A 22,670-nucleotide genomic window follows, 5' to 3' on the forward strand; every position below is an offset into this window, starting at 1 on the left:
CCAGCGCCATTATCTGCCGGCATTCCGTATGCCATGCTTCAGTCCAGGGCACGCAATTCCTTACTTTGGAGACGCTCGACCAGCCATACGTAACTCGGACTATTGGCGCATGGCCGACTGACGACTGTTCTTTTAACAGTCGTTTTAACCATAAAGAAAGTGTGTCTTCCCGTCATATGGGCTCTGGCAAAATTCCGACCATATCTCGATGGCCGCCGATTGCGGGGTCATGACGGAACATCACTCCTTATGCTGGGTGGTAATCCCATGAGAGCCTTCTAGACGACTGCAACGGTGCAGCGTGCGTCTGCAGGAATACTACATGACCATCGTGTACCACTCAGGCAGCATAAACGACGATGCTGACACATAGCCGCGAGCGCTTTTTGAACCTGTCGATCAACACAAAGAAGATGACAGTCCTCTTCTTGGCGCCGTCAGCGAGCAGACGTATACATGGAACGAGCTGGTTGTGTATTGAGACTTATCAATGAACATTTGCTGGGGATTGCCGTCGTTTTGTTTGCGACAGGGAATTTTTACAAGAAGAAATCTCTTGCCAGCAACAAAACATCTTTTTTGGTCGTACCAGCAGAGTTTCATTACGATATCCTGTTCGCATGCCACGGCGAGCCTGCACTTGGCCTGTTGGATTTGATTCGAATGTTTGTTAGTGTACGAAAATCATACTATTGTCCAAAAGTCGGAAGTTGGGTTAAAAGATGCGTCCATGCATGCCGCGAATGCCAGCAAGAGAGTCACCCAATGTGAAACCTGCGGGATTGCTGAATGCTTTTGAGGCGCCTCGGAGGTCCTTCAGTCAAGTCGTCATATACACCTGGGCTGCTTCCGTTGTCTACTTCGGGAACAAGTGCATCATCATCGCCACAGGATATTTAGTACGCTATGCTGAAATAAAGGCTTTTCCTAATGGCACAGCTTCTGAAGTGGCACAGGTTTTGATAAATAAAATCAACCACCTCATGGCGTCCCAACCTGTGTCACAGATCGAAAGGTCATGTTTACGGCCAGGCGGCTTGAAAAAGTTCTTGCAACTGAATTACACCATACACCTTGGCCTGACAGTGCCAACATGGGTCTTGGCTTAATAAGTCGAGCCTCCGGACCTCATTATAATAATGTTTTCACACACACACACACACACACATGCGCGCGCGCGCGCCCGCACACACGCCACACACCGAAAGACGACTGCATATCTTCTCCAATCCAATGGCTTGACCGAAATTCTTAACGAAATGACGACCGAAGTGCTGTCGGTGTACCTAGAAGTGCAGCGTAAGACGTGGGAGGAGCTACTACCGTACGTCGCGTTTTCCTATATTACCGCTACGCAAGAGACTACACGCTTCACGCCTTTTTCTCTTGTTTACGGTCGCAAAGCTCAGACGGTGTTAGAAGCCATGTAACCACGTGAAAATTCTGACAGACTCAATGCTGACACTGAGCGTTCGGGCAACGTGCCGAGAATGCACGCCTACTGTCTCGAGTAGACAACAGGAAATAACAGTCTATTGACGCGCGACACTGCAACCTCCGTCGCCGACATGCTTACTCCCAACTGGGTGACCAAGTGTTAGTTTGGACCTCCGACCGATATAAAGAACTTTCGGAAAAACTTCTTAGTCGGTACTTTGGCCCTTGCAACGCACTTGGGCGAGTAAGTGACATCTATTTAGTTCTTACAGAATTCACCCAGCCAGCAAGACACCGACAACCACTGCCCGAGATCGTGCACGTCGTCGAGTTAAAACCATATCACACGCAATAATAGCGAGGGATTTCGGACCATTTGAAGTATCCTCGGAGTACTATCTCTGCCCGCCAACGGTTTGTTTAGCATCGAGTGGATGCTGTTCCGGGACTAGGGGTAATTCCACGTGATTGGGACATTTGCTCCCAGAAGACGAGGATGTGCTCGCTTACCAGCGCGCACCTTAGTTTTTCGTTGCTGATGCGCTGCCCCCTTCAACGACTCGGCTTTCAGGACCTCTTTTATAAGTCGCCTGTCAAATATACGTGACAATACTACGCATGCCATCAGCGCCTGTGTGTGTGCACCACATTCAAAGGAAAATGACGGAACACGCAGATTAGGTGATCCATTATTATATGAGATAACCTGTTGTTTTTTACAACGTAGCGATACTTGCTACGATTCGCCTCTAATGGCTGTTGCTGTTTGCATATGACAATTTTTCACAAATTGGACGGGAGTGTAAACGAGGATGCAGCAGAAAGACTGCCCCGAAATCGGCGATGTCTCAGCAAGTATGCTCCGAAGGTCGCTTCACGACTCCTTTAACTTTATGCTTCCAGTAAACAAGTAAACAAAATAAACGGTGCTGATATCTTAAAAATGAAAGAAAGCCGATGAAGCTTGCTATCTTGCTCGGAACTGCATCCGCGACCAACAGAGTGCCAAAGCAGTTCTTTATAACCAGGTTTGACGGCATGTCCAGTATAATCCCAGAAAATATGTGTGGGCATTCTCATCTGTACGCTGCTTTGGAGCCTCGGAGTAATTTTTGCGACGATACGTCGACCCGCAAAATATGGTGCGCAGATATTTCTAAGTGAAGTGGTCCTGCCGAAAGTTTTACGCTTCCTTGATCCTCGACCTATTGTGGCACATGCAGTATGAATAAAGCAATTATCAAACCATGAGTGTATTGCCCCATTATAACACTTCGCCATCCTCCAAAGTCTTGTGTTATGTTTTGCCAAGCTTCGCTACTAGCGCTGTTGAGTCACTTTATAATCTTTACCTTACCCATCTGCACCGGACGACTGCGTTGGTCGAGGAGCGGTTACTTGAGATCCTGAACGAAGAAATGCATAATGTTAAGGCACACTCTCGTAGTGCCAGTCTTTGTTTAATGACCGTCTCGCCAAGGTGTCACTTCGTGCCAATTCTTCGTGGCAATATAATTATCAAGATCTCAGATATTTTGACTCAGTGTTTTCTGCCACTTCGCCCAGTAACAGCATTCGGTCTGCCTCTGTGCATTAACCAATAATTGTGCAACAAAATATGTCGCCGTGTGCGCGTAAGCTGGTCTCCAATGCTAAACCTTGGCCACCATGTTGCACACAAGTGACCACTCTCATAATTGATACATATATATATATATATATATATATATATATATATATATATATATATATATATATATATATATATATATATATATATATATATATATATATGGTTTTTCTCCAAACACTTTCAAAATCTTTCATAGTTCAGCTATCTGGTACAGGCAACCTTAAAAAACTTTGAATGTGTTCAATTAAACAGCCTGAATATACTTAGTTGATTGCTACGCTGACTCTTTGAGGTTCTTGAAGTGTAGAGTGTCATATTGCCCATGCTCTTTCTTCCCCGAATAAAAAGAATTCTATCAATAGACAGATTTCCAAATCAACCTTTCATTGATGTTGTTTATAGGGCTGCAGCTCATTTCAGAGCAATTTTGCTACTGAAATAAAGTACTTCTTTGGTAGAATAATATTTCAAAGTGTGCATTCTATGGGCAACAACATTGGAGGAACGGAGATAAGACAATCTGGAATTCTTTTCTTTTTTTTGTAGGAAACGTGGCATTTCCGAACTATGCACCTGCGAAAGTTATTCTGTACCGACGGAACTATGATAATGGGCTACATTTCTAAGATTCTAGTACTTCATTGACAAATATCCGTGTTTTCTTGGCTCCTGGTACAGCACTGTCTTCTTTATTTAGTTGTGATGCGTACAAAGTAGTATATGTAAACAAATCACTGCACGCAGATCAAAGGAATTGTTGCACAAGGATACAGAACTGCGCCGGCACATGCAGCAAAGCTGTATGTCGGTACGCAAAGTCTACCCGCATAAAATATGGCTCTATCGAACGCCGTCTAATTGATCCGAACCCAATTAATTAATTTAATGCGAGGGATCCCACAACCTGGCAGACACATTCCATTTCCTGCTCCTGAAAATGCTGAACAAGGACCTCGCATATTTCGATTGGCTCACTGTCCCAACAAATGGTCGGTAACAAGGTGTCACGATCCGAGCGCGTTCGTGAAAGAGGGAAGGCTTGAGGCACCCTCCCTTAGACACTAGGTCCGCAGCGTGGTGGTGATGAACGATGACTGACCGCCGTGCAGCTGTACTCGTCGGTGTTTATTGATGAGGTGACCAATGTTGCCTACCGATCCTGGCAGGCCAACGAAGATTATCCCCGGGTGGGCGTCATATGCTTGTTACGTCCGCTTACACCCAGTTTGTTTGCTAAATAAGAGAAACAAACGTCCATGCTCCGAGCATAAGGCTCTGCCACCGTCCCGGCCAAGTCGGCGGTACCGGCTATCCAGGCGAGTAGCGGTCTGGCGCCCTCCGCAGTCGAGTACTCCGCCTGGGGTTGACGGCCCTGGTGCGGCAACGCCAAGTGCTGCCTGAGACAGCCTCGCTCCATACGGAGGGTCCGCAGTGGTCGGCCTTGTGAGTGGTGCCAGGCTCGACACCGACCCAACGGGCGCCGCACCACTGGGAACGCTTGGCGCCTCCGAGGTGGGTGGGGATCCGCCAGAAGCAACTGGTGTCGCCGCTAGTCCTCCTCCGGGCTGGAACTCTGAAGTGGCACTAGATGGTGCAACCAGGTCCCGAAGCGAGGCCTAACATGGTCGACGTGTCTGTGCCACGTTGCCCCACCTGGCATGCGGACGAACAGCGCTGATGCGCTGGCAAGAGGCACACCTGTCCGGTGGACGAGCACGCGCCAGGACAGAACTTCCTGGCGAAAACAGGAGCTCCCAATTCCGGCAAAGGCCTGGCACGGCACCCTTGGTCAGCAGCCGGCTTCTGCTTCAGCTGTTTCTCAGGAGTACTGTGAATCGGAGATCCGGATGCAAGACGTCCAAGGGTGTCTTGACCACTGGACCCAGAAGGAGATCACAGGGGGCACGGCCAGTGACATCGTGGGGTGCGGTCTGGTACTGAAACAGTATCCTGGCTATCTGCGTCCGGAAACCCCAGCCTTTCTTTACCTGAGCTTGTCCTTGATGGTTTCAACCACCCGCTCGGCTGCACCGTCTGAAGCAGGGTGGTACGGCGGAACCATAATCTGGCGGATGTCATTCTTTGTCAGCCAGGTCACGTACTCTATCCCCGCAAAAGCAGGACCATTCTCGGACACGATGACGTCCGGCAGCCCCTGAGTGGAGAAGAACTTTTATAGCGCTGCAGTGATCGTGCCTGCTGATGGAGTGGGGACAGGTAGAACCGCCACCCACTTCGAAAAGCCGTCCACCCCCACCAGGAAGGAATGGCCCTTAATGGGCCCCCGAAATTCATATGTAGGCTGGACCAGGGCGTATTTCAACAGAACGTGAGATCCGCTGATGCATCTTGAAGATTTAGCAGCTCTGCACCACGTGAGTGATGTCCTGTTCCAGACTATCAAACATGGCACCGGGCCACCAACTTCGTCATTTCTACACCAGGATGACCCGCGTGCAGCAACTGCAGGACCCTGGACCGGAGACTGTGAGATTACCACTTTCGATCCCCACAGTAGGCAGCGTTGCTGCAAGCTCAGTTCGCAGCCTCTTGGCTGTAGGCTTGCTGAACCAATTCCTGTCCACGAGACACTGCTTTGACCACATAAGTCAGGACTGGGTCCCGGCTGGTAACTAGCGATACCGAGAATCTGGAGAGTACCTCCGCGTACGTGTGCTTTAGCGTGAACACTTCACCAGGTTCTGTAGCAGCATCGTGCACCTTAAGCAGGGAATGGCGGCTCAGGGCATGAGCAGGTCCCAGGTCCTTTCCCTGATGGCAAACAAGGTGGTAACTGGAAGCTACCAGCCTCACGGTCTAGTATACTACTCGAGGCGATACCTGCACAGGCACTGCCTTGTCAGGCCCCACCAGCCATAAAAGCGGCTTGTGGTCCGTGACCGCCTCGAAATTCCACACAATACTGGTGGAAGCGTTTGACACCGAACATGAGGGCCAAGGCTTCCTTGTCCAGCTGGTTTTGGTGTTGCTCTGCAGCATGCAGCCGAGGAGACGCACACGACACAGGGCGTTCCTGGCCATCCTTGTCCCGGTGCGCCAGGATGGCTTGCACGCCGTGCGGCGACGCATCTGGGATCGGCACGACCAGCTTGGCGGGAGCGAAGTGCACCAGCACTGCAGCCTTGGTGGTTATCTCCTTGCTTCGCTGGAAGGTCCGGTCCTGTTGCTTCTTCCAGAACCCTTGCTGACCATCTCGAAGTAGAAGATCGAGCACCTGTGGATGATCCCACAGGTTCGGCAGGAAACTCCCGTAGCAGTTGGTGAGGCCGAGCTAGCTCTGGGGGGGGGGGAAGCTCCTTCTTCTTCTGGGGCTTAGGCGCCTTCAGAACAGCATCAACTTTGCCGGCAGCCGTGGCTGGGCCAACCTGTGGAATGACATGTCCCAGGTACTCAACACTGGTGACCAAGAAAATTCACTTCTCCAGCTTCAGCTTGAGACCGCCGTCCTGCAGTCGTGCCAGGACATTCTGCGCGTTCTGCAGGTGGTCCCCATCGTCGCTGCCAGACTCTGGATGTCATCCAAATGCACCTGAAGCCCCTGAAGAGGCTGTCCATCGACCTCTGAAAAATGACTGGGGCTGAGGCCACGCCAAACTTTAAGCGCGTATACTGGAACAAACCAAAAAGTGTCGATATTGTCGCTCGTTTCGGGGAGGAATAATGGAGCACCAGCTGCTGGTAAGCACCCCTGAAATTTGTAAGCATCCCTGAGCAGCCCAGCTGGTCCCCGAAAGTGCAGGCACTCGCTAACCCTCGTAGCGCAGCAACGAACTGCCCGAGGGTCTCCCCTGCCCGGCGGCTCCAGTTGTTTAAGCGGAAACGCTCCATTAGTGTGGACGGTCCTGAGTTAGAATGCGAGCACAGTATGGTGAGCAGCTCACCCAGCGTCTTAACATGCGGCATGGCGGCCTTAACAAGACCTAGCAGGAGACGGAAGATGCGGGTCCTGCAGCTTGCCAGGAAAATTCCCCGCTGTTTGGCATCGGGTGTGTCGTTTGCCCGGCAGTACACGCGGACTTGCTCCTCGCAAACTTACCAGGCAGACACATCTCTCTCGAACCGCTCGAGCCTTGCGTACAGCTGCATGGCGGCAGCAACGGGGCGCGGTGTTTCACCGTCGAGGTGGCGTGGGACAATCCGTTCGTACTCGTCGCCATTGTCAAGATCCGCCCGGGTTCATGAACGAGGGAGGGCTCAAGGCACCCTGCATTGGACGGACGCTCCGCAACATGGTGGTGATGAACAATGACTGACCGCCAAGCATCTTCGCTCGCCTGTGTTTTTTGGGGCGGTCACCAATGTTGTTCATTGAACCTATCAGGCCAGAGAACCTGGCGGGCCAATGAAGATTACGCCCGAGATGGCATCATATAGACTAACAGTCCAACGTAGACTAAAAGTCCGAATTGGCGCAGAAAGTCCGCTCCAAGAATGGCGAAAGTCACATCGGCTACTATGAAAATCCATCGTAGCGTTCTCTGCAGGCTCATAATGACGGTCAGGGAGCAGTTTCCATACGTGAGGAGATGTTTTCGGGTGCTTGTGGTCCGCGGGCGATCCTCGGAGTACACTCACTTCGGCGCCTGTGTCTACAAAGAATCTTAAACCGCTGTTCCGGTCGGTTAGGAAGACGTTTCGTGAGCGACGTCCTTGTATGGCAGAAGCGCTGGTCGGCCTCAGTGCCTGCCCGAGGCGTTTCCCGAGAGCTCGCAGGCTGGTACGCATTTGCGTACAGCATTTCCGAACTTGCAATGGTACCAGAACAGTTTTTGGCGTTTCATAAGCGACTGCGGAGCACTGACCGATTGACCGTGACATTGTATGGAAAGTGGCCACACAATGCAGGAGACGCGAGATTTCGTTCTTCATCTCCTGAAGGTGCTCATGTGGAGATGGTTCGTTTGTGACGGCCGCGGCAGATGTGGGAACTACTGCTATGAGCTTGTCGGCTGACTCGGCCAGTTTGAATTGATCGTTCTCATTTGAGGCAGTCATGACCATGCGGGTTGTTGGGGCGGGATTTCCTATAGAAATATTTATCCGAGCAGCAGGCTGTCAAGACCATCCACTTTGCTACCCAATAATGGCTGCATATCAAGCACCAGCTCTCTTGGCGTTCTATCGCGGAAGTTTGCTTCATGGAAAGCTGTTGCAGCCGTTGGGTTTCAAAGGGCGTGATCCTACGAATGAATGTTCCGGGTCGCGCCTCGTAAACGTTGCCTACATGTGTGGAAAGCAACAGGTCTCGAAATTCGCTAGCGGTTGATGGGGGCAGACTGCTCACCACATAATGGTAGTTCGTGGATTTTGCTGTGATGCGCCGTACAGGGAACTGTGACTCTAACTGAATGAACCGCAATGCTGGCTCCGCAGTCCAAAATAGAGGCAGTTTGACGTCGACGCCGAAAGTGTCGGAGTTGCGGTGCCTTGATGTGTGCCCATAGAAATTGCTGTTCCTCTGGGTCACCATTGTTCTGTGGAACGCGAGGGCGGCTGGAAATCAGAAGATAGAAGCGTGCAGTGCGTTCCTGAAGAACAAGCGAAAACTGAGTTTATTTAGTGATCGTCCAGCTTCTAGGGTTCGGTCGCGCACCCTCGCACCACTTCCCTCTCCCCTACTCAACGCGATAATATTTTACCGAGTCAAAAAGGGAAATGGTGTCTGGCTGCTGCTGTGGTGTAACTAGCTTTTGCAGACACAGGTACGCCGAATAAAAAGTTAAGCTATTGACAGTATTGCTGCTGTGTTATTTCACCGGCACTGGTACATGATATCTGTTTAAGGTGCTGGCGCGTTCACGCAGAGGACGCCCCCGGAAAGTCGCGATTCAAGCCCGACACCTGAGGGCAATGCCTACGTCGCCAAGAACGAGTGAGGTAGCCGTAATCAGCAAAGACTGCTGCCGGAGTACAGATGTTACATGTAAAGACTCGGAAGTGCACAGTCACAACCGCAGTTACAATGGCAGCCCCAGCCTAATCAATACAGATGATGCTGCAGCATGTTCGGAGCTAGCGATGTTCGGCGGATCACCATTTGACGACCTGGAAAGCTGGCTGGAGACGCATGAAAGTGTGGCTATATTTACCAACTGAAATAGTGACGACAAGTTTTGATAAGTGTTTTTTGCATGAAGCCTTCATTACCTGGTACTAGAAAGAAGCCACCTTAGCAACATGTCGTGCACATAGAGCGAACCCAAGCTCTACTATAAATCTGAGTGCACCTGGCCAATGAAACATTCGGGACCTTCAGCGAAGAGATGTATCTTGTCTTCTAGCGCACCCACCCAGAAATGTCGGAGAAAAAAAATTGTCCACTTCATAATGCGGGGCGGCAAGCAAGAACTTTTCGACGGACTGATCCGCAATCCACAGAAGACCATTGATGAATTCTTGGCAGAGGAAACAACAATTGAGAAAGCTTTGTAAATGCGCAGTAAGTAATTTAACCGCCAAGTGCTCACGCTGCAATAAGCCATCCGAACACTGAGCTCCGACGAACTACAAGGCACCATCACGGCATTGGGCGTGAAGAACTGTGCAAGATCTTGCCTTCGTGTCAACCTAAGGTGGCCTCAGCACTGACGTTGTCGAGGAGAAAGTCCAGCTCTCACTAGGAGTTCCGCAGATGCTGCTGCAATCGTCACAACCCATACCATAAGCGATGACGTACGCCGCCACTGGACAGCGCGCCTTTTCGACGTGGACTGACTTCGTTTTGATTGCACAACGACGTCGTCGTAAAGCAGGCCTTCCCAGTTCGCACAAGCTATCTTCTCATTGTACCAGCAGCACTCCGGCCAGGCCTGTTGCCTGCCCTGCTCAACGATCTGGCAGCCAGGCACCTTCGGTTTTCCCGTATGCTCGCAGGCATACAAAATAAGTACTATTGACCGCGCTTGACCACCGACGTCGACCACTATGTATAGACATGCCGTGATGGCCAGTGACGCAGAACACCAACGACAATGCGAGCGGATCCAGCCTAAGCCAATCCAGCCTCTTGCCGTTCGTTTCAGCAGATGAGGATGAATTCGTTGTGTCGACTACGTGATAATATCCATATCGCTGAAAGTATGGTACGCAATGCGATGCTGTTTTTCCAGATTACGTTGCTCGGTGCGTTATCTCCGTGGGTTCTCGATCGTTGGCCTCACTGTGCTGGTCAAGCATTCCTGTTCCTGCTTCCAAAAGTGCAAAAAGGGCCAAGTTAGGTTTCTTCGGGTACTGGTGGCTGGCAAATGGTTCATTCATTGACACTGACCAGCAATACATTGGCCACGACGTCATTGAAAGGATGGGACCCTTACCGTTGCTGTTTTTCTATGTTGTTTATTTCAATGAGGCATTCTGTCTAAAATTCAGCCATTACTGACTTCTTGCGGTGTCGTGCCCCTCCGAATTTCATGATAAGTTGCAGCGTATATTGTTTATCTTTTTTGTAGCTCAATAAATCTGCACGTTTGTTGTTGCTTTCGGGTGATATTGAATCAAATCCTGGCACTAGCGCCGAACAAACACCTAAAATTGTCCTTGAAATTGTGCGTAGGCTAGAAGTGGGTCAGAATGAATTAATCACTGAAATTAAGGAGCTGACTGAAAAACAAGATGCTACCGATAAAGAAATAAAAAGCTTCACTCAAAGGGAGTGGTCATTTTGGAGGTAAAGTTTGTTCCTCATACCCCCACACTGTCCAACTTTTCTCACCATGCTACTGGTTCATTCGGCAATAAACTTCTGGGAATAGTGCCGAGGTTTGACAAAGCTAAAATCTGAATCCGACGGTGCAATCTGTTTTTCTTTGGAATTCGAGATAAAGGATAAAGAGAGCTGCTCAATTACAGAAAAAGCAAAGTTATTGCCCTGTGGTTAGTTAAGTTGCGAATCACAATTGCTAGTTCTGAGTTTGTACATGCGCACCGGCCGGGAAATTTTGCTTCAAATAAATGTAGGCCAGTTTTTGCTCAGTTCATGTTTTTTCAAGGATAAACAGGGAATTCTCACTAGTACACATAGGCTGAAAAATGCTGGGATCTCTTTTGGAGAGGATTTTTTGGTTACTACTCCACAGGCACGTAAGAAATTGCTTCAGTTTGCCAGAGAACGGAATTGTCCTTACAAAGTGAATGTCGACAATCTTCGTATCGATAATACCACTTACATCTACGACACTTGTTCTGATTAAGTAGTACCTCCACGATAGCTAGTTACAGGTTTGCACAGTGGTAAAGTGCAGCGACCATCAACTTCAGGGCACCTTGACTTTAAGTATCATTTACTAACATCCACAGCCTTTTGCCAAAACGTGTTACTGCTTGTATCATATCTTGAAGATATCGCGTCTCACATTCTATTGCTAACGAGGCCTGCCTTCACGCAGATGTATATTTCTAATCGCAGATGTATCATATTTCTAATCAGTACGTTATTCATCTCCATGATCGTTCACATAAGAAGGGTGGCGGCGTGTTGGCGGCCATCAGTAAGACTATACCTTCTTTCCTTGCTGACACTGACACTGCTCTTGAGGTAATTTGAGTGGCTTTTCCTACATTATACGGGAAGTTACTCAAGGGCGTTTGTTATTGCCCACCTACTTATTACTGCCTTCATACGTCTTCATAAAAGTATTTCTAGGCCCCTTGAACAGTTTCCTACTAACATAATTTACCTGCGGGCGGATTTTAATTTCCCTTATAATAAATTGAGTCGCTTTTCTTCATCGAGCACTCATTCAGGTTCTTTTATTCAGCTGTGTTTAGACTTTCATATTACGCAGATTGTTTCGATCCCACTCGCTGCACTAATATATTAGTCTTTATTCTCACAACAGAGCCACATAGCATCAGTTCTGACATGGAGCTTCGTGGCTTTAGTGTTCATAACCTGCTGCAGTTCTCAATATTATTCCACTGAAATTTGCTGGTGCTGAAGTAAGGTTATCAGAGATTCTAACAAGGCATATTACGAACAAATGAACAATGAACCTTGCCTCTTTTGAGCCGATTAGATAAGACAAGTAGCTAAGTGCAGCCAATGTTATTCGTTTTTCAAGCAAACAATAGTTACCTCCTACGAACGAGAGGAGCATATGATTGGTTTGTTAAGACAACCCTGCGGGTGACCCCCCGATGCATGCGTCGGCGGCTACGAAAATTTGACATCAGGAGATTGGAATAAAAGCATATTGGAATAGTTTTTCGTTAAACGGCCCGTGCTCGCGTTAAAGAACCGATGGGAGCAAAATCAATCCGAAACCTCACACTGGGGCGTGTCTCCTAATGAGAGCGTAATTTTGGCATGACAGACGCAATAAACGTAGTGCGGTTTTAAGTTCACGTTCACTTCACTCTGTAAACAGGAGCCTATGTGGAAAAATATTTTCATATCGAAGGCTAGCGAGAACAAAGCAGCTAAATGTTCGTGGCCCTCGGCAGCCATTCCTTGTATTTGTTGTCTAAAACGCATAGTGTAATTTCCAAGGTGACAGTAATTACGTAGAACATCAGTAGTCGTTTTGCATTGTCGACCATAACAGGGATCTATCATTATTAAGCAGATTCTGTTGACCGTACTGTGAATAATAAAACAAACAGGAGAGACAATTGCGGCACTACTGCGAACACAGCAGAATAAAACTACCTTGTGGAATGTTTTTTAATCACATCTTGTAGGTATATAGAGAATTGTATGCGCGGCCAAATATGTTATCGTTATTCGGGTTATCTTTCAGCGTATTACAGTGTTTTCAAGCTTTGGATGTGCCGGAGCTCTCATAGTAAATCAGCAATCAATGTCTTAGTTGTCATTCTGAGAAATTACCGACATTTTGAAGCTTCAAAATTTTTCGCTTTCTGGGAACGGGTTCACTAACACAAGCAGACTACTACATTAGAGGGCGCCGGTATACCATGTTAATGCAGGAAAACAGTGACTGGCCAACACGGCCATGCGAAAATGGATGTCCAGCTAAGCTTTTAAAAGCATCACTACAACTGCTGAGGGGTGCATGGAATGCACAATTGCTCAACTGCTCCTGTGGTGGATTATCTAGCTAGAGGAGAATGTGAAAATGCGGATTTCCCCTTTGCTTGAGTTCCATGGCAATATGATCAGCGGCAATGCTCCGCTGGTGTTCGTGTTGTATTTCTTTTTCCTATACCGTTTCTTGCATTGCTATTGCTCCAGCTGTCCTAACTATGCGCTGCCTAAGCACAGCAGTGCTGCAACAGCAGGGAAATCTGTTGCTAGGCTGGTTATCTTGTATATGAAAGGCTGGTGACGTCACTCTCTGCAATGCGAGGTGCCGTCGTCGCGGCTGCTTGCGCAAGTAATGTTTACCGGGAAACGTATGCGGGAAGCGCTAGGGGATTGGCATTGCTAGATGGAGCAGCTTATCATCAAATATGTGGCATAGATGCTTCTTTTGTTCTTGTTTTTTATTGAAACAACTGCTGTATGCGTGATGCAAAAGAATGTAGGAATTTATGCTTCGGTCCACGCCGCGAAAGAGGCCTATCAACTAGAGGCTAAGAGCTTCACTCTAAAATTATTATTGTTCGGCACATTCGGCTTTTTCCAAATTATGGTACAGATCCTACAATTTATCTCCTATTGAACCCTATTGAAACAAATAACATTGTCATGTTCATTGACCTCTGCCTACATACGCTCGACGTGTTTGCCATACTGCACCTCTGTTTCTAGAAAACAAGAGTATCCTGTTCGCGCCGTTACAGAAACGTGGCAAACAGAATAATAGTGAGCAAGTTTACCCTGAACTAGAGAAAAGTTGTACGCCTTTAGTCTAACACGATAACAGAGAAAAAATACGTATTCCAAATTTATAGCCTGTCTCAGAAATGCGCATGCTAATCTATACATGTTCGTTCGGAATAAACCTACGTCAAATGTGCGAATATGCGCATGAAAGACGTCCCTTGCTCTGATGGTAGGACAAAGGCTCGAGCACAAAGGTTTGTGAACCTTTTACGAATTGTCGCCTAAACAAGCAAAAAAAGAACAATGGAATTGTTAAAGTTCCAGGAATAATTGCTGAAACTATTTCAATTGCTGGTGAAGGCGAAAATGAACAACAAATACAACGAGAAATGATGACGCAGATGGGTTCCGTGGCGTTCGTGAAATATTTCTTGAAACTATGAATATTTATGCTCTTGCAGTGACTCAGGAACAGGACTATAAATACGCTCTGTAAAACTAGGGAAAACCACAGAGCCAGGTTGTAGAGTTCAGTCATGGCTCAGTATATCAACACTTTTGCTTTCGCGCTCAGCCTCATTGGTCTGTCTATGGGAGGCGGTCCTCAGCATAAGCCGGCAACAAAGCCAACGGTAAGTACATCATGATCGTAAGGACTCTCCGAAGTTTGCGAGGGATCAGCAAGAAACTTCAAATCATTGCATCTTTTATTATACTAAAGACCATTGTGCATACTTTGGTAGCCAAAATAGTTACTACTCGATTGACAAAGACCGATTACAACGTAACTGCTATGTAGTTTGTCAAGACATGGCTAATATTTTCGGCTTTTCTTTTCTAACCACCTATGTTAGACATCGAATAGGTTTATCTACATTGTATACTAGAGGCTGGTTGGTTTCCGCAATAATTACCACGGAATTACTTTCATGACTTCGGGAAGTACAGAAAATGCTCGTTCCAGTATTCCGATCACTGTTTCACTCTTCTATCAGACACCCTAAAATATATTCTTCACAACGTATAGGTAATCTGTGGCTCTGAAGAATGAAAGCAATAATGTATAAATAGAAACGAACTTACGGGATGAAGAAATAGTGGTGATATGTTTTCGGAAGATCACGGTTATATCTATGAAAATTAAATATTCGCGCTTCGTTGTGACAACCCTCGAATGCGATACTGGCTTTCGGTAAATCAGTATGCAAGCGTGTCGATGTGACCACACACAGGAAAGCCAAATGTACACGGACAAACTATACTCTTATTTTACGTCTTAGTGAACGCAGATTGCTTTCCCAAGAATTAGTATGCATCTAACTAGGATTCCTGCTCCAGAGGTGCACATCCGTAGCATAACGTATTCGGAGAGGATAAACCAGGAAAATGTAACAGTGCGCTGAAGAATGTAACATGTAAAAGCAATGTTTGTTTTAATATGGACAAATTAATCCTAGGTGCTACCTACGTGCAACAAACGTACACAATTAGTCTAGCTACCAATCCTTTGCAATACTTTACAAAAAGAATATTTGACGCCGCATCTTGTTTACTGCGCGAGTAGCCAAATAGTTAATAAGAAAATATTGTTACGTATGTGGCTTTTGTATGGAAACTTACTTTTGTATGGCTGCTAAATTGTGCAGCGATTGTCTTCAATACATCTGTTGTTTATATTAAAATTCATTAGACATGCCTAAACGTACAGATATGTGTCATATGTACTAGGCGATCTGTGCATTTATTAAGGCGAAGTACATCTCAGTGTATTTTTACATTGTAAATTTTATCGACCACTCAACTATGCAAATGTTTATTTTGCCCAGCTGCAAGCGTGATAATTTAAAACGGACTCCACCATTGTGGCCCCATGGGTGTTGTCATCATAGCCAGACTCGCGTAATTGAGACGTGGTAATGCATTTTGTGTTGGCACCCGTTGCGTCTGATGTCGGTGGCACAAAGAAAACACCGACGCAGTTTCCGCTCTGAAGGTACATCACCGCAGAGCACAAAAAAGTGAATCAATTGACGCCAGCCAACCTGTGAGAAGATTGCGTTTCTATCTGTGAGCATAAAATTATCCAACGTTCTGGACAGTAAATTCGCGTAGAATATGTCTTGTTTTCTAGTATATGTAGTAACATCGAGAAATTGTGAGATGCGCGATGCGTAATATGTGCGCTCATTGCATTGCAGTTTCTTGTTATTACAAATGGTAGAAGGCCATGTAGGAATTACACAGGTAGCGGTACAATACAGCTGGAGATGTCCTGAGGAAAAACAGATTGTAGAGATATATCAGTATTGACGTAATAAAAATTTGCAGGATGCTTAGGCTTCGCGTTTAAGAGTGGAACGCGATAGTATTCAAAGATCCTTGACTGTTTTTCACACTTCTCGGTAACTGCAATTCATGTAACTTTAATGTTTATCGGGAAACGCTGGGGCGAAGGCTATGCACGAAGGCGACCTTTCTCTTAGAAACGCGGCCTCTCTATTGCTGAACCGGTATGTTTCACACAACCGCTCCAGAAATAGTTACATCTTTTTAATGTTCCGGTTATTGTCTCGAAATTGTAATATTTAACTCCGAGAAGCTTGAACGTATCAGGTATGTGCTGTCAGTATTTTCTTTTGCTCGGCATTCCTTGTTGGCTGTCATTCTCGAAGTCCTGGTGAAGAACTTTGCCAAGAATATAAAACAAGGTAGCACCAACTATAATGATAGAATAGTGGGGCACTATAGCCTGGAGGTACGATATCAATGCCTTCCATATAATAATAATAATATTTGGTGTTTTACGTGCCAAAACCACTTTCTGATTATGAGGCACGCCGTAGTGGAGGACTCCGGAAATTTTGACCACCTGGGGTTCTTTAACGTGCACCTAAATCTAAGCACACGGGTGTTTGCGCATTTCGCCCCCATCGAAATGCGGCCGCCGTGGCCGGGATTCGATCCCGCGACCTCGTGCTCAGCAGCCCAACACCATAGCCACTGAGCAACCACGGCGGGTTCCTTCCATATACATATAGCTAAACACATGGGGAAATTCTCACACAAGCACAAATTCGTCATAGGCGACACCGACACCAGATCTGGCACACGGGGCCACTAACACAACCTCGTTAAAATGTGTAAGGCAGGTTATATAATTCAAGAAGGCTAGGTGACTATTTGTCACCAACCCGTTTCAAGGAGAATGTCGTCAAAAGAAACACGCCGCGTAGCGTCGATCTTTACAAGCATTTCATTGTAGTTGTATTATAATCCACCAGATGTCACGACGCGTGGCAGTGGCGTACAGCAGTGACACGCGCCATTTACCAGGACCTGTTTACCTGAAGCAGGCGAGGTGACTATTTGTCACCAATCCCTTTCGAAGGATATGCCAACAAACTATTAGTACCATCATAATCTTCAACAACAGCGCACCGTGCCACGGGACCAGGAACGTTACAACTACGCCACGTGGTCTGAATAACTTTGCTTAGCCTTCCGTAAAATGTACGGTGCTTTCCCGCATGATGAAACCGTTCCGGAAGAAACGAATCGTAGAGTAACGCACGCTGCTGCAGCGAGGCAACGTCGAGCGCAGCAGACCACCGTGAAGAAAGCAGCATAAGCCAGAGCACGAGCCGCAGCTTTCCATCGACGTCGGGTGAACAGTTCAGATTGTTCTGTTGAAAACTACGCCAAGAGATTTTGCCGCGAAGACCCTCAAGTGCGTGATGCCAAAAATGGAACTGCAATGGAGCCGCTACTCAAGCTTAGGCTGTGGCTGTGCTGCCTGTACCGCGAAGACTTGTGATCATTATTCTATCATCAAGCGCACATTACTATAGGCACTAATTATGACGCACTGTTCAGAAAACTGTTAATGTTAGAAGCTTTTCTACCGCAGTTTCACGCGCAGCAATAACCAAGAGATTTGCATTTTCAACCAGCTTCTGAGTACAACATAATCACGAAATTTTCGTTTTTTTTTTGTGCGCTGGTGTTGTCGGGATTCCTTTCGTTCGAAATTTGTTCCTGTACATTCTGCCTACGACGAAGGTAATATTGGCAACAAGCACAGCCAAACAGGAGAAAAATACGTGTATCATAGAAAATGAGCTTCGAGAACCCAGCGGAACATTCTAGCACCTCTATCAATGTTATCGGAAATCACAATAATTATTTTGCGCAGACATTGTGTACAATGTTGTACAAATGACTACATTAACATGATGACATTTCGCTAAGAAAGTAAACAAAATTGGGCAAAAGGATGCTGCGCACGCAAGCATAGCCATAACGCGAGTCTAGAATTACAGTCAACATTGTGACGAGAGGACGCACGTTTCTATCAAGACGTCCTTGCTTTAGCAGCTTTCAACATACCTTACACCAACGGAAAGGGTGTCGAGAAGCAATAGTGAACTTGTTATGGGGGTAGAGTAATCGCATGATACAATCATCTCTTGAATACAGACACTGTTGCATACTTTAAAGAAGCAAGTCCGAAACAACTACAGCGCGTTGTCGCAATCACATATTCTCCTGCTTTTCCAATAGAGGATTTAGCACCCCTGGTAAAAAGGGACACGTACAGGCGCTCTCAGAATAATTCGGAACGCAACACACGCGGCCGCTCGCCGACGGAGCGCGCCCGTGGAAAAAGTAGTACCGTGGTCTGCGCGTGCGCGGTCTCCCTAGCGAGCAAGGTTGGCTCCCTAGTGCATCTAGTTTGGGTTGCGTTGCTCCAAAACGGTAGCCCTAAGTGCCCCTTAACGTTTTGTCAAGGGGGCCGGGCCGATGGTGTCCGTGACAAGCTGTGTCTGCGCATGCACTCGCGTTGGGGCATAAGCGCTCGTGTCTGCATGGTCGGGTGCTTGGGCGCCTTTGTTTTTCATTTTTCATGTGGGCCGTATTTATAATTTGCTCGAAATATTTATGGTAGGTGACCGTGACTAGCGCTGGCAAAGGGCGGCGTTTGCGTTGTGATGCAACCGTGATGATATCGGCGGCTCGATTGATAAAGAGATACGAACATATTTAAACAATGACAGTTACGCGAATTCCGCCCTACTGCAATCGAGTCAACATGCCGAAAAAAGTGCCGATGAATATGCGGTGAAATATAATTAAGCTCAGTTCACAAGATATACCTCAACGTGAGATATGCCGCCTCACAGGAAAGTCTATAAGTGCGGTCAACCGAATAATCCAAGCATACAGGGACGAAGATGGCCGACTCGGCAGGAAACCGATGCATGTTGCAAGGGTCCGACCTTCTGATTGTTCCTGCAGCCGTTGCCAATCCTATTTAGAGCGCCCGCCAGATCAAGACAGCCCTCAAACTGCAAGCCAGTGAGGAAGCAATTAGAAGGCGCATGCGAGAGGCTGGTCTTCGTGGATTTGTCGCGGCACAAAAGCCACACATTACGGAGTGCCAAAAACGCCGGCGCCTTGAGTTTGGCAGGGCATATGAGCGCTGGACGACTGTGAAGAATGGAAGGAAGTCATATTCTCAGATGAATCGACATTTTCATCTAGATGAGATTAAGAGCGCCGGGTATGGAGACCATACAACTGCAGGTATTTTCCTTTTCATTCTGACCTTTTAAGCACAAATTCTTCGGACGCGAAAGAGGTCTGTCATTTGAAAAGACCATTATCCATTGCCTCCTTTTCGTGTAGATATGAGCCTGAGTATGTTTCCGAGATCTACAACAGCTGCCACTCCGCCTTCAACGTTTGGGGAGCAATTAGCAAAGAGGGCCTCGGTCCGATAATCCGTCTGTCCCCATTGTTCACAGCTGAAGTTTACAGCGAAATTCAGGACTTCCACCTATTGCCATACACTCTTGACGGGCCATTTAAAGATGGCTGCTACTTGTTCCAACAAGACCTGAGCCGGTGCACATGGCCAGAGCTGTGGAAAAACTTCTTAAAAATGTGGTGTTCGCGTTCTTTACTTGCCTCCGAAAGGTGCAGACTTCAATGTTATGAACGTGTGGGGCACGATGAAGGAAAGTTTCTCCAAGCTGAATGTTGGAGGGGCAAGTGCCGACGAGCTCTGGCTCGCCATAACGCGCGAGTGGAAGGGCTTTGGTGAGAGGAGGGACTTCGTAGATGCGCTCTGCGAGTCAATTCCACGCTGCCTACAAGCTGCGCTTCGCGTGGACACCGCGAGATGTTGATAGCAGAACATGCCAACCGCTTTAGACGAAACAAAGTTACGTTTCGATTCTTTTTGTTTTCTGTGGGAAAAATGAACCCAGTGTTCTTCCTGTTATTTAAATTTACTATGTTCTCCTTGCTATATTTTTTTCGTTCAGCTCACACAGCCTACCCTTGATTATCATTGTTTATCCCCTCTGAGCAAAAGAAAATGAGTATGAAAATGAATATCTGCACCAACAAACGCCGACACGCGATCAATACGTAAGAATACTCGCTTCCAATGATCCAGTTTCCGTGATTGATTGGCGCACAATATATGCGAACCACGTAATGTGGTGCGCCAATAAATGACTGGAGTCGTGAAGAGTTCATTAAAGTGCCCTTCGAATGGATGGATGGATAAAACTTTACTGGATCTATTTAAATGTGGTTGGGCCCCTAGACGTCCGGGAGCCCCCTGGCGGACATCTCTAGGCAAGCACGGTCTACCAGCCAGAGCTGGTCATGCGAGCAAGTGGCCTGAAGAGCGGCCTCCCACAAGGAAAAGGAATGAGGTGGCCTCCTGTGCATGAAACTGGCCTTGAGGAACGTGCCGCGTTATTTCATTTTGTAAACTCTTTTATTGCCACTATCGCAGACACACCCCTTAAGAGGGGTCATGTATAAGTGGAAATTGTCCTCGTTTTACGAAGTCATTAGTACCACGGAGTGGGAGATAATTTAATAAGAACTAATACTTCGCAGGACAGGCTAACACGGTTGAAAAAACAGGGCAGCCAGGTCGTTGTAGCCAAGCCGCCTCACTAGCACGTAATCACGCAAAGCGTTGCTATTATCTCCCACACGGGATGCAGACCATGGCGAGAACACGCTGCACGGCGTCCACAGGCCTTTATTTATAGATTATGGTGCATGCTGCGCTACAGACATTCATTCGCCCAGCCCCCCCTGCACAATGCTAAAGGGCACCTAGCGCTAACTTTTTGGAGCAAGACAACGCCAATCTAGAAGCACTAGGGAGCGAAACTTGCTCGCTAGGGAGACTGCGCATGCGCAGACCTTGCCTGTATTTATCCGCCGGCGCGCTCCGCCGACGAGCAGCTGCGTGTCCGGCGTTCCGAATTATTCTGGGGGCACCTGTACCTTATGGGACAGTACAATCAACTAAACAAACATTTAAGTCATCCCAGGTCCTTCTCTTTTATTAGACAGAGTCAGCTAAGATAAACATGTAAGATCAACATTTTAATTGTAATTTTCTGGCACTCGCACAAAAGGAAGAAAAACACTTGCTGAATGGTGAGCTATCGTGTTAAATAAATGCGCATTCCAAAAATGTTGAGACGCTGTATTGCAGAAGGCACCTATACGTAAAATTTTTTAAAGAGCAGGGGGCAAAGATCAGGACAGGAGAAGAACGCATACGACAGGACGGGTGTATGTGTTCTTCTTCTGTCGTAATCTTTGCGCCCTGCTCTTTACACATTCAAGGATGAACAAACTAGCACAGGCAAGAGCTTTACTTGAGTAATATCTGTGGCGGTCGTTCAGAATGACAGGGAGATAGAGGCATAAATGCCTCTTTTGAGATGAGTGATACAATCAGTGGAGGCCCTCAGTACAAAGCATCACTGGTATGGTTCTTCAGTGAAGCGTTGACGCGCTCTCCGAGGTACACCTGAGCCGGTAATAAACTGCGTGTGTCGGTCACGTAGGCGGTTGTGTTAGCCACGTAATTAGTGGTTCTGAGATCATTGATGTTTTGGCTATATGCGATTTATACTGTCCCCGCAATCGGCCCACTTTGCTAAAACATCAGCTCGCAAGCGGTGATCACGGCCGTGGGACATGATAACGACTGTATAACGACATCACTGTGGCTGCAATGGAATAATGAACAAAGAATGACTTCCATTTAATGACGAAGGCACTACGACAACGATAGTTCTCTGACTTTGAGGCAAATAAAAACGGTTTTGTTCTCGAAGACTTCTCATGTGCCTCCTGCAGGATCAATCCTAGAAATAATTGCGACTCCATCGTGTTAGATCCTGGAAACATGGTTGACCTTGTCGTCCCTCCACCTATTCTCTGACGGGTGACTAGGAGCGCTATCCTCAACGACGTCATTATTTTGTCATGCGCGGGTTTATCATTGCCATAGCACAAGTAAAACTGCATCCATTATGACCAGTACTGGCACATAAATAATGACATAGCATAGAGAGCAAATCTGAAAGTACAGTTCATAGAGTATCTGGACACAAACTGTAAAACAATGTAAACGATATATGCGCCCAACAAGTGCATCCATTGAGGCTAAACGTCCTGCATCAGCTGTTTTTCCACGAAAAGATTTGAAGGGGGGGGCCTCTAGGCACCGTGATCAAAGTCTCTGGACTTCCAGACACTGCTAGACGCACACACTGCAACCAACTCGTTATAGAGAGGAAAGCAACTGTTTCTACATGATATAAATGTAATGGAGCGTGGCGTGATATCTATGATTTTACTATCCCATCGCTGGAGAATGGGCGAAATGTGTGTTACTTGAAGACCTATAATAAAGTAACGCAAGACAACACTGAACACCTACTGCAAGGATCTGTGCCCTACAGAATCTGAGAGCGGTGGCTTTCTTGCACGTATATCACAGACCAGAACAGATAAATCATGTAGCGG

Source organism: Dermacentor variabilis, chromosome 7 (assembly GCF_050947875.1).
Source record: "Dermacentor variabilis isolate Ectoservices chromosome 7, ASM5094787v1, whole genome shotgun sequence".
Lineage (NCBI taxonomy): Eukaryota > Metazoa > Arthropoda > Arachnida > Ixodida > Ixodidae > Dermacentor > Dermacentor variabilis.